Here is a 12,901-nt window from a genome sequence, read left to right on the forward strand (position 1 = left end):
GTGATTTCCAAAGAGGGTGCCACCGCCCCCTGATGGGTGCTGCAGTGATCCAGGGAGGTGGTGATGACCACAGGTGCATTTGCAAAAGGAGATCCCTATGGCTTATCCTGAAATATGGGCTGTAATTCAAAAGTTCTTAGTTGCCTTTCCGTCATCACATTTAGTGGAACGTGGATTCAGTGTAGTAACCAATTTATTAACAAAAAAAAGAAACCAATTGCAAATAGTCAATCTTGGTGATTTAAGATTATTGCTAATGAAAATAGAGCCAAGGATTACTAAATTGGTAGCAGCACACTAGGTTCATCCTCCTCATTAATATGATTTCGAATGTTTTAACTTTTTTTGTATTACATTCTATTCTGAGTTCAATAAATAATTTCATAATTTCAAAGTTCAATGTTTCTAATTTATACCTTTCTTTACTATATTTTATTTAAAAGGTAGAAACATTAATACATATATCTTTCCTATTAATTGCTATTAAAATTAAAAAAAAATTAATTTTCAGGGGGCGCTAAGTAATATTTTTTCTGGAAAGGGGGTGGTAGGCCAAAAAAGTTTGGGAACCACTGGCATAAAGCAACAAGTCTTTTATTATGGCATGTTTTAAACTCATAAAAAAGGGGACTGAGGCCTATAATGAAACATCTAAGAATGACAACCCTTAGGGCAGTGATGGTGAACCTTTTAGAGATGGAGTGCTGTGCCCCTCCCCCCATGAAGTGCCGGATGCATCCTGCCCCCCCCCCCACACTCTTACCCCACACAGGGGAGGGAGGAAGCACTCCCATTCGTCTGCTGGGAAGAGGGAAGGAGGAAGTGAGGAATGTCTTCAGGAGCAGCTCCGCTTTTCTAGTAACAAACTCTGGATGGGGGAGGGCGGCCACATGCCCACAGAGAGTGCTCTGTGTGCCACCTCAGCACTTGCACCATAGGTTCGCCATCACTGCCATAGGACAAAAAGGGTAAAGAAGGAATCCTCTATCCAGGATGGTCTCTGGATCTGGAGTGGGCTGGTCTCTGGACCTCAGGAGGAAGAGGAAAGGGAACCTGTGAGGGTTCTGCATGGTGGTTCAGTCTGGGCCATGGCCCATCCCAGCTCTGCTGGGCCCTCCAGCACTCTCAGTGTGTCTGATGCCCGGCACAATCGCCTTCCCTAAAAGGTAGCTCAGGGAGCCCGCTGGAGGCCTGGGGCTTGAAAGGAAGCAGGCAGGTTCTCTCTCAAATGTATCTGGTTGACCTTGTAAGTATTCACTGAGCAGGTGAACTAGTTCACAGTCAGCTGAACTAAATGAAGACGACAAGCCGGGAGGACGGCCGTTTCCAGAAAAGGCCCTAGAAGGAGCGCTCCCAGGAAGAAGGGGCCGGGTCCAGATCAGAAGTGGCTCACCAAGAGGGAGCCTTGTGGGTCTTGGCGCCTCCAGGTTGTTTAGATGGTCTGGGAGCAAGTCAAGGCATCATCCCATGATGTCTTTGGTCCTCTTTAAACACAAAGGATGAACAACGACAATCATCAGAATGTGACTGTGTGTGTGTGGAAGTTGCCTCTACCAGCACAGAGTGGAAAACTGCTCTAGAGCTAAAAAATGTAGAGAAATGCCTGGAGGGAGAGAGTGGTTCTACTGACTTGCCCATTATCGCCCAGCTAGTATGAGTCAGAAACAGGATGTGAATATAGACCTTTACAGCCCCAAAGCTGGCCCCCTGTATGATGTGCTGGGTTGCCTTTCCTTAAAGTATGGCAGAGAGGGAGAGAGCGCTGTCCTTGACATCAAGAAGACCCAAACTCAAAGCCTGCTTCAGATCATTAATAGTGTCACCCTGGGTAACCCCACACAAATCATGAAACCTTTCTGGGCCCCAGCTTCCTCACCTGTTAAATGAGGACACTAGTAGCCCCTAGCTCAAAGGGTTTTTAAAATTGAGTTAACATGTATAAAGGACTTGGCAGACCTGAAAGGTCTCTAAAAATGCTTGCTAGCTGCTACTACTACTACTACTTTTTAAAAAGATATTTTCCCAATTACATGTCATGATCATTTTCCACATGCATTTTCTGAGGTTTTATGATCCAAACTGTGTCCTTTCCCTCCCCCCTCTCAGAGATGGTAAGCAATTTGATCTGGTTTATACATGTATTATCATGTAAAACATAAGAGAATGATCATATAAAACCAAAACCCACCCCAAACCCAAATAAGCTGAGGTGGAAAATATTATGCTTTGATCCAAATTCTGACTCCGACAGTTCTTTTTCTGGAGATGGATAGTATTCTTTGTCCTGAGTCCTTCAGAATTGTCCTGGGTCTTATATTGCTGATGGTTACTGCTGCTGCTGTTACTACTACTACTACTACTACTACTACTACATCATGACCACCACTACTACTATTACTACATCACCACTACCATCACCACTACTACTCCTACTACTACTCCTATTCCTCCTCCTCCTCCTACTCCTCCTCCTCCTCCTCCTACTACTACTACTACTATGTCAGACCCAGTGCTAATAAATTCTTAGCACTGGGTCTGACAGGGGAAACAGCATGTACATACAGAGGTACTGTCTAACAGTTTTCCTCTATTAGTTCAGGTTCAAGACTGGGATTCAAACTCCTCACAAAGTCACTAAACAGTTCATGCAAGGTTTGCTTTGCTCTTGGCACTAATTTTCCTCAGGTTCCCTCCATCCCCACATGGAGACTCCTTTGGTCACCAGGGCAGGGGATGGTCCGCATGAACAGGCGCTTGTCTGGGCTCTGGTGGCCAATAAGGAAGGCAGGACACAAGGGCATCTTTTGTCCTTTTGGAAAAACAAAGGCAGGGAGGTGCTGCAGTGGACAGAGTGCTGGGTCTGGAGTCAGGAATTCAAATCTAGTCCCAGATCCTTACTAGCTGTGTGACTCCTGGCAAGTGACTTAACCCTGTTTGTCTCATCTGTAAAATGAGCCGGAGGTGGACATGGCAAACTGCCCCAGTGTCTTTGCCAAGAAAATCCCAAATAGGGTCACCAAGAGTCAAACACCACTGAAACAACTGGACAGCTGCAGAAGCCCGTGGTAAAGGGACGGGGGTCTTTTCACAGGAGTATAAAAGACTTAGAGAGCAGACAGGAGACACCACAAGAAGCGAAGGTGGTCGCAGCTACAGAGGGGACCCAGAAAAGCCTCCTGCAAAACGTGGCACTTCAACAGTCTTAAAAAACCCAACCCAACCCAAGGATTTTATTGGCTAGAAGCCAGGAGGGAGAGATGGGGGAGATGGGGGACACAGGCCAGTCTGGCTGGAGGAATGTGTAAGGTCCACCGAGGCCAGACTGTGAAGAACTTTGGGTGGCAAACAGAGGAGTTACACAAATCGGGATAACAAGGAGCTGCTTAAATCTGTTGAGCAGGTGAGGGTGGGGGTTTTGACATGTCTTGAGCTTTAAGAAAAGCACTTTGCTGACTGTGTGAAGGATGAATTGGAGTAGGATATGCAATCCCACCTCATGTGCAATGTAGCAGGACAGGTGGGGACATGTTTATGTACATTCAGTCATGCAGTAAAACTCTAAATATTTAACAAAGTGTTCTGGCCATTGTGTGCTAGGTGTCATTTGGTAAACCTCATTTTTGTTTCTAAGCTGTTTTCTCAAGTGTTTTGCACGTTGCATCTATTAGTGCACATTAATTAAATTCCCATTGTGCCTCTTAAATGTCCTAGATACCCAAATGGGTTTTTCCCCCCTTAAAACCCTTACCTTCAAAAAGACGTACAAAAATATTTATAGCCCTGCTCTCTGTGGTGGCAAAAAATTGGAAAGTGAGGGGATGCTCTTCGATTGGGGAATGGTTGAACAAATTGTGGTATATGCTGGTGATGGAATACTATTGTGCTGAAAGGAATAATAAACTGGAGGAATTCCGTGTGAACTGGAAAGACCTCCAGGAACTGATGCAGAGTGAAAGGAGCAGAACCAGGAGAACATTGTACACAGAGACTGATATACATACTGTGGTACAATGAAATGTAATGCACTTCTCTACTAGCAGCAATGCAAGGATCCAGGACATTTCTGAGGGACTTATGAGAAAGAACACTATTCACATTCAGAGGAAGAACTGTGGGAACAGAAACACAGAAGAAAAACAACTGCTTGATCACATGGGTGATGGGGATATGATTGGGAATGCAGACTTTAAACATTCACCCTAGTGCAAATATCAATAATGTGGAAATAGGTCTTATAAAACATGTAAACCCCAATGGAATTACTCGTTGGCTACATGGGTGGGGGGAGAAAGAATATGAATCATGGAATCATGGAAAATATTCTTAATTGATTAAAAGTTTTCAAATAAAAAATATTGAAATATATTAAATAAAATTAAAAAAAAAATAAAACCCTTACCTTCCACTTTAGAATCACTACTGTGTATTGGTTCCAAGGCAGAAGAATGGTAACAGCTAGGCAATGGGGGTTAAGAGACTTGCCCACGATCACACAGCTAGGAAGTGTCTGAGGCCAGATTTGAAGCCAGGACCTCCCATTTCTGGGCCTGGCTCTCCATCCACTGAGCCACACAGCTGCCCCCCAAATAGTTTTTGTTATATGTCCAATGAGTTAATTTTTAACTTTTTTAAATTAAAAAAAATTTTAATTAAAATTTTTTTTAAATATTAGGAATAAAAAGATTCATTTTTCATAAAGCATATAAACTCTATTTTGGTTGTAAAGTGAGTGATCAGGATTAGGCTTGGATCTCTCACTTGTGTATCACCTATGATCTACTTAAAAATGACTGGTAATGTGGCCCTCATCACATAGAGTTTGCATTTGCTGTGATTTGGAGAGGAAACAAAGTCCATTTGCTAGATTGCTATTTTTGTTTAAGAAACAAGTCATACGGGGCAGCTAGGTGACTCAGTGGATTGAGAGCCAAGCCTGGAAATAAGAAGTCTTTGGTTAAAATCTGGTCCCAGATGCTTCCTAGCTGTGTGACTCTGGGCAAGTCACTTAACCCCAACTGCCCAGTCCCTACTGTTCTTCTGCCTTGGAACCAATACACAGCATTGAATCTAAGATGGAAGATAAGAGTTTTAAAAAAAATGTCTGGGATCATCTCTAAGTCTAAGCACACTATGCAATATCCAGATTAGACCTGTTTTACATAGTGAAGAACTACCTGTACGGAAACCACCAGAAACTTGGAATTTGGATGAAGATAAAGCTACTGATTCAGATTGTAAAGATAAGGAGCACTCCAACAAGGTAGGAGAGAAGCAGGGTGACTGAAATAACCTTGCAGACCTCAGAACCAGATTTAATAACTAAAGATCTGAATGATCTTACTTGTGACCATTAGTTGTTCCCCCTACTTCTCCCACCAAAATGAATTGGAGTTTTTAGCTTCCAAAGTAAAAGGAAAGAATCTTCTTCAGGAAGGCAGCAAAACAAGTCCCAAACATGAAGAATGTTTCTGGGAAAGCATTAAGCATAAAAAATATTCTTGACATTTTTTTTAGAGATCTGAAAATTGTAATTCTTTTATTAAAATCACTACTTGTCTATGCCATGTATTGTAGTGTTTACTCTATTTGTGAATGTGAAGACACGGTCGGGAGCAGAGAAATAACTGCACTACGAAATACTTACTTCAAAGGAAAGAAGCAATTCAACCATTGATTGGCACTGAAAAAGTTTTCTTCACACTATCAAACACTGAACTTGGTTTAATTTTTTTTTTAATTTTATCAGGGAGATGAATAAAAAGTACAGATTTTCTTTATCAGAAAAAATCAATTTCCTCTGCACAAACTGATGCAGAGTGAAATAAGCAGAACCAGGAGAACACTGTATACAGTAACAGCAATATTGTACAATGATCATGTGTGAAAACTTGGCTACTCTCAGCAATGTAATGATCTGGGACAGTCCTGTAGGACTTATGATGGGGAATGCTATCCACCTCTAGGGAAAGACTGTTGGAGTCAGATAGATGTGGATCAAAGCATACTATCTTTCAAAGCAGTGTATTTATGGTTTTATTTTGGGGTCTTGGTTATATATGAGTATATGACCAGTGTGGAAGTATGTTTTGCATGATAATAAAAATAAAATTTTAAAAATCAATTTCCAAGAATCAGTGGAGCTGAAATCAAAAAAGAGATATTTATGGGTCCAATCAATGAATCAATCATTCATTAAGTGCCTACTATGTGCCAAGCACAATGCTGGTGCTGCGAATAGAGGCAAAGGTAGCCTCTGCCTTCAAGGAGCTTTCAATCTAATGGCGCCTGGAGACAATATGCAAACAAACATAACTAAAGCAAGTGATATGCAGGATAAATAGGAAATAATTAACAAAGGAAATTAAAAGGGGTTTCAGAATGCTTCCAGTGAATGATGGTATTTTAATTGGGCATTAAAGAAAGCCAGAGAGGGAGGGAGCATTCTAAGAATAGGGTCCACCAGAGAAAATGTCCAGAGCTAAGAGCTGGAGTAGATAAGGAAAGTGATAAAAGAGGAACATTTTCAAAAACAATTGTATAAAGTTGAAAATGTATGGTAATCATTTTGAAAAGTGACTGGACACTTTTTATAAAACTATCAAGGCAGAAAATTACCTGGAAATTGTTAATAATCTTGGAAGACCCAAGTTCAAATCTAGCCTTAGGCACTTGCTAACTATGTGATCCTAGACTTAGCCTCTATGCGCCTTAGTTTCCTCAACTATGAAATAATAGCACTGACCTTCCAGGGCTATTGTGTTTAAGATGAGATTAAATTTGTAAAGGTTTTGCAAACCTTAAAATACTATAATGATGCTAGGTATTACCCTTAACTATTATTGAAGACTGTTGTTCTGCCTTCCTTATTTTTTTAAACCCTTATGTTCTCTCCTAATAACAACCCTTAGACAAAAGGGCAAGGGTTAAGCGTCTTGCCCAGTTTCACACAGCTAGGAAGTATCTGGGGTCACATTTGAACCCAGGTCCTCCTATCTCCAGATATATCTCTTTTTTTTAAACATTTATTAATATTTATTTTTTGAAAAGTTAACATGGTTACATAATTCATGCTCTTACTTTCCCCTTCACCCCCCCCCCCAAGTTCCCCCTCCCCCTCATGGCAGATGTGTATTTCCACTGGTTTTAACATGTGTCACTGATCAAGACCTATTTTCAAATTGTTGATAGTTGCATTGGTGTGGTAGTTTCGAGTCTACATCCCCAATCATGTCCACCCCAGCCCATGTGTTCAAGCAGTTGTTTTTCTTCTGTTTCCACTCCTGTAGTTCTTCCTCTGAATGTGGGTAGTGTTCTTTTCCATAAATCTCTCAGAATTGTCCTGGGTCATTGCATTGCTTCTAGTACAGAAGGCGATTACATTCTATTTTACCACAGTGTATTGGTCTCTGTGTACAATGTTCTCCTGGCTCTGCTCCTTTCACTCTGCATCAATTCCTGGAGGTCTTTCCAGTTCACATGGAATTCCTCCAGTTTATTATTCCTTTGAGCACAATAGTATTCCATCACCAGCATATAGCACAATTTGTTCAGACATTCCCCAATTGAAGGACATACCCTTATTTTCCAGTTTTTTGCCACCACAAAAAGCACAGCTATAAATATTTTCGTACGAGTCTGTTTATCTATGATCTCTTTGGGGTACAAATCCAACAACAGTATGGCTGGATCAAAGGGCAGGCATTCTTTTATAACCCTTTGAGCATAGTTCCAAATTGCCAGCCAGAATGGTTGGATCAGTTCACGACTCCACCAACAATGCATTAATGTCCCAGTTTTGCCACATCCCCTCCAGCATTCATTAATCTCCCCTTCTTTCATTTTAGCCAATCTGTCCAGATATATCTCTAATGAGCCACCTTGCTGCCCTTCAGCCTTCATTTTAGAAGGGGACCTCTGACATCATGGGGGTGATGTCTTGACTTTTGTTGAATTGGATTTAAGTGAGGCAGAGTTGTACAAAGTCATCAGCCTCATTCTGTCTTCCAGAGTCATCAAAAACCAGTTGTAAGGAAAAGCAGGAAGACTGGAGATGGCCCAGGATGAAATGGGTGACCTTAGCATTTTCAATGTCTGACCAAGCTCTAAGCCTTCCACAGCACCTGCTTCAGCTGCCTTCATGGCTGTTGGAATAAATTGTTCTCATAGGGTCATTCCAGTGGAAGAAGTCTTCACATGCTTGGAGTAGACATCCTACTAACTCATCAATGGATTTGAGGTCAGGTTCAGGGTATTGAAGACAATAAAGTTGTATAAGATATATATATATGTGTGTGTATATATATTTCCACACACACATATATATATATATAAGTGAGATATAATGTCACTAAAGATTCATGAGTTGGATTCACATTTGGACTTGTCAGAAAACTTAGTGCTCTCAGTGATTATTATCACTGATGATGATTATGATTATTATTATTATCAGTAATATAGGGATTCTTTCTATTAAGACATTTCCACAAATGCTTTATCAGTGACTAGAAAAGCAATACCAAAGCCCACAGAATCCAAGTTAACTGGATGTCTTCTGTTGAACAGGTAACAGGGAGGTTCCATAAGTGAATACAAAATGAAATTACCAGGGGACAGCTAGATGACTTAATGGCCAGAGAGTCAAGTCTAGAGAAGGAAGGTCCTGGGCTCAATTCTGGCCTCAAATTCTTCTTAACTATGTGACCCTGGGCAAGTCATTTAACTCCCATCACCTAGCCCTTCTTGATTTTCTGCCTTGGAACCAATACACAGTACTGATTATAAAATGAAAGACAAGGGTTTCAAAAGAAACCATTGGTATCTATATTTGAGGTGAGTTAAGCACAATTTTGTTTAGCAAAAGAGTTTTTCAAATATAAAATTAATTCCCATGAAAATGACAAATGATGAACAATATACAGTTATGTTTGAAGTCAACACTTAAAAATGCAATAAAGTTCTTCTATTTTATGAGTGTGACAGATTTTTTTCCATTTTCCAGAATTTTTAGGGGGGGGTGGGTGTTTTACTATTATCCCGTGTTGCCAGTCTCTTCATACCTTTTCATACCTTTGGTCTTCCCTTTCATATCAGATTTTAGCTATCTTTTCTTCTCTTTCTAATTTTCCTTCTGGAAAGGAAGATTACTGGTTATTAGAGCTGGAAGGAATCTTAGAGGTTACTGGGTCCAACCCCATCATATAACAGGTAAGGAAACTGATGCCCAGAGTACCCATGTATGCCTATGCCAGGCTATGGTCAAGAACTGGGCATCTATGACTCATGTCCATTTTAACAGAAAGAGCTCTGGGCAGAGTGGGCTCTGGCCCTTAATGCAGAAACTTTTCTTTCTGCAAGGCTTAAAGCATATAACAACTACAATATACCAGAGAAATTTTAACTCAGACCAAATGAGGCTTACAAAGAAGCTTTCTTAATTCTTGTTCCTCAGCAGAAAGTCCCTCTTAAAAGTTTTTGAAATCTGAAAGTTCTATCTAAAATTTCTATCCTGGTATTCCCCTTACCTGACCAGAGAAAAGACTTCCGCCTCAAGCAGAAAAGAAGACAGAATCTCTGCTCACCCATCTCCCCCATTAATCCTCCCCATATTTCCCCCAGGAGAAGGTGTAGACAAGATAACTGAGCAGGGTGGAACTTACAGCTGATTCCATCTGCCCTACCCCCCCAAAGAATCCACCTCTGGCAGTTGGCACGGCAGAACCTGGCTTGCAGGTTAGGAGTAGGGGGTAAATTCAGTTCTCTTCCTTCTACATTACACGGCATGCAGGAGCTACTTCATCAATATTTATTGATGTGAATGTTAAAATTGCCCCTGCCCTAAGGAATGAGAAATACAGATTGCAGGTGAGAGTTAAGGACTAGAGCTGGAGCAATTTCAGCACCAGGGCACTGTCTCCTTGGGTTCAAGACATCAAAAAACTTTGATCTGAATAACAAATTCCTAAGCAGTTAGGTCATTTTGACTGATGACTAAATATCACAAAATGAACTTAAGATAGAGCAAGACGAAGGAAGGAAGGAAGGAAGGAAGGAAGGAAGGAAGGAAGGAAAGAAGGAAGGAAAGAAGGAAGGGAGGAAGGAAGGAAGGAAGGAGGGAATAAGGTAAGAAAGGAAAAAACGAAGGAATAAGAGAAGGGAAGGAAGGAAGGAAGGAAGGATTCTACAGTGCTTAGGTGACTACGGTCCTTGGATTCTCTAATCAAGATTCTGTTTCTCCTTCCTTCAATCCATACTGCAAGGCTTCTAGCCATCTTCCAATGGCAAAGCTCTGATTCCTATGTCTAAAATGTCCAATGCCTAGGTTCAAATCCGGCCTCAGACACTTCCCAGCTGCATGACCCTGGGCAAGTCACTTGACCCCCATTGCCCACCCTTACTACTCTTCCACCTAGGAGCCAATACACAGAAGTTATGGGTTAAAAAATGTAAAAAAAAACACACACAATAAAATGTCCAATGAAGCCCAATTGCCTGGTGAATTAAGTTGTTTATTATTATTATTATCATTATTAATTAGCCTGAGGCACCTGAATGGTACAGGATCTGGAGTCAGGAAGACCTGCGTTCAAATCTGACCTCAGATACTCTAGCTGTGTGACCCTGGGCAAATTGCTTAACCTTTGTTTGTTTCTGTTTCCTCAACTATAAAATGGGGATAACAATGAGTCCTAACTTGTAGGAATGTTGCAAGATGATATTTGTAAAAAATAAAAATAATATAGGGTTTAGCACAGTGCCCAGCACATAGTAGGTATTATATAAATGCTTCTTCCTTCTCCCCTTATTTATATAACATTTTAAGCTTTGAAAAATGCTTTGTAAGTATTGTCTTCTTTGATCCTCACAACAACCCTGTAATGTAGGTGCTATTATATCCCCATTTTACAGATGAGGAAACTGGGTCTAGAGTCACACAGCTCTGGTCAGTGTCTGAGGCAGGACTTGGGCTCAGGTCCTCCTAACCCCATATCTAACAGTCTATCCATTGAGTCCCCAAGCCTCCTTTAAGTTAGCTGGATTCCTTAGCTATACTCTTAAGAACCTTCCCCACAAAATGGTGCCACTGAGTCTTTCCAGCCTCATTTCACATTCCATGAGTTTCCTTCTTCAGATTGGTAAAGTGTGAACAGTCCTGGCCTGGAAGTGAAGGGACTTGAACTCGAGTCCTAATTATACCATACGAAGGCTATATGACCTTGATAGAGACATTTAACTTCATCTGTAAAATGTGGATGATCCTACTTGTATTACATGACTCATCTGTTTGTCATGAGGAAAACACTTTGTAAATCTTAAAGTGATCTAGAAGTGTGAGTTATATAAAGATGGTCTTTGGATAGGTCCTTGAAAACATATGCTTTCCTGCCTCTGTATTTTTTTCTGTGCTTTATATCTAATATTTCACACACACATAAATCTGTTCATTTTTCACAGCCCTCCTCAAATACCATATTGTGATCAGAATAATGTCTGCCAACATTTCCACATAACATAGGTTAGGTCCATCCCTTCTCTTCCCTCCTAACATATGGATCAGCTTTCCTTGAAAGAAGACAAAGTGATCCCAGTTCCCAGTTGGCCTCTTCTTTCTACTCCAGCCACAAAATGAGGTAGATTCAGGCCTCTCCTTATCCCCTTTTTTCAGGGATTAGCTTTCCCTAAAAGGAGAGGAGACTGTCCCAGGAACCTGATTGACCTTGGCTTCCCTAATGCAGTCACCAAGGGCACAAAATATCTTATTCGTGTGGCATCTGGGGACCTAGAACTTGGCAAATTTCTGAAGACCACTCTAGATACCATGTCCTTCACTGTATCCTGCCCTGATATCCAAATGCATTTCCATATGGAGACAAGGGAGACTGAATTCAGAGAAGCTAGTGCCACTGGATCTTTGCTTCATAAGTTTGCTGTGTGGGGGCAAAGTAAACTTCCCTTTTCTTAACTGTCTGGTTACTTGAAAAGTCATTTATTTCATTCCAAAACTGAATTTGAACTAAGAGAGAACTGGGGTCATGATTAGCTCTACTCACCTCATGCTGAAAATGGCCCATTTCCCATGAGCTCAAAACATTCTATTCCTCACCTTTTAATTTTCACACTTTCTTTGTATTATAGGATTTAGAACTGGAAATGACATGACAAATCATCCTGTAATCCCCTCATTTTTTCAGATGAAGAAATTGAGGCATAGAACAGGAAAGGAAGTCATCACTTCCAGCACTTATCATAGTGCCTGACATATAGTAGGTGCTTAATAAATGTTTGTTGATTGATTGACTTATCCAAAATCACACAGATTACTCGAATGGAGCTAGGACACCAACCTAGACCTTCTGACTCTAAATCTGATGTTCTCGTACCAGCTGTCTCCAAAGTAATAGCTACCATTAGGTTATCACCAGGTTTAAAACCGGAAGAGCCTCTGGAGAGCATCTCGTCCAATTTCCTCATTTTTCGATTAATGAAACTCAACCCCAGAGAGGAAAGCTACATGATGATGACTGGAATGTGGCTCTGAATTGGTTTCATTTATTCAAATGCCACAGAATAGGTAAAAGGTGAGGTGAGGTAATATTCTATATTAACTGTATTCCCTTGTGAGAAAATGCAGAGACCAGTAGCACTGTGCAGAGGGTTTGAGACTTTTTCCTTTCTTTGTATTCCTCAACACTATGAACAGTGCCTAGGAATAAGCAGTGGCTCAGTGGATAAAGTAGCAAGCCTGGAGTTGGGAGGACCTGGGTTCAAATTTGGCCTCAGACATGTTCTAGCTGTGTGACCCATGGCAAATCACTTAACCCCAATTGTCTTGTTCTTACTGGTCTTTTGCTTTAGAATCAATTTTAAGGCAGAAGGTAAAGGTTTTTAAAAAATCAAACAGTGC

The 12,901-nt window shown here is 40.9% G+C and overlaps 1 pseudogene; it reads right to left on the reverse strand.

Annotated features, from left to right (window-relative positions):
* LOC123233881 overlaps positions 1 to 12,468 on the reverse strand; it is a 79,131-nt pseudogene extending 66,663 nt beyond the window's left edge.
* Between the last annotated feature and the right edge of the window lie 433 nt (positions 12,469 to 12,901).

The sequence above is a fragment of the Gracilinanus agilis genome, chromosome 2 (assembly GCF_016433145.1).
Source record: "Gracilinanus agilis isolate LMUSP501 chromosome 2, AgileGrace, whole genome shotgun sequence".
Lineage (NCBI taxonomy): Eukaryota > Metazoa > Chordata > Mammalia > Didelphimorphia > Didelphidae > Gracilinanus > Gracilinanus agilis.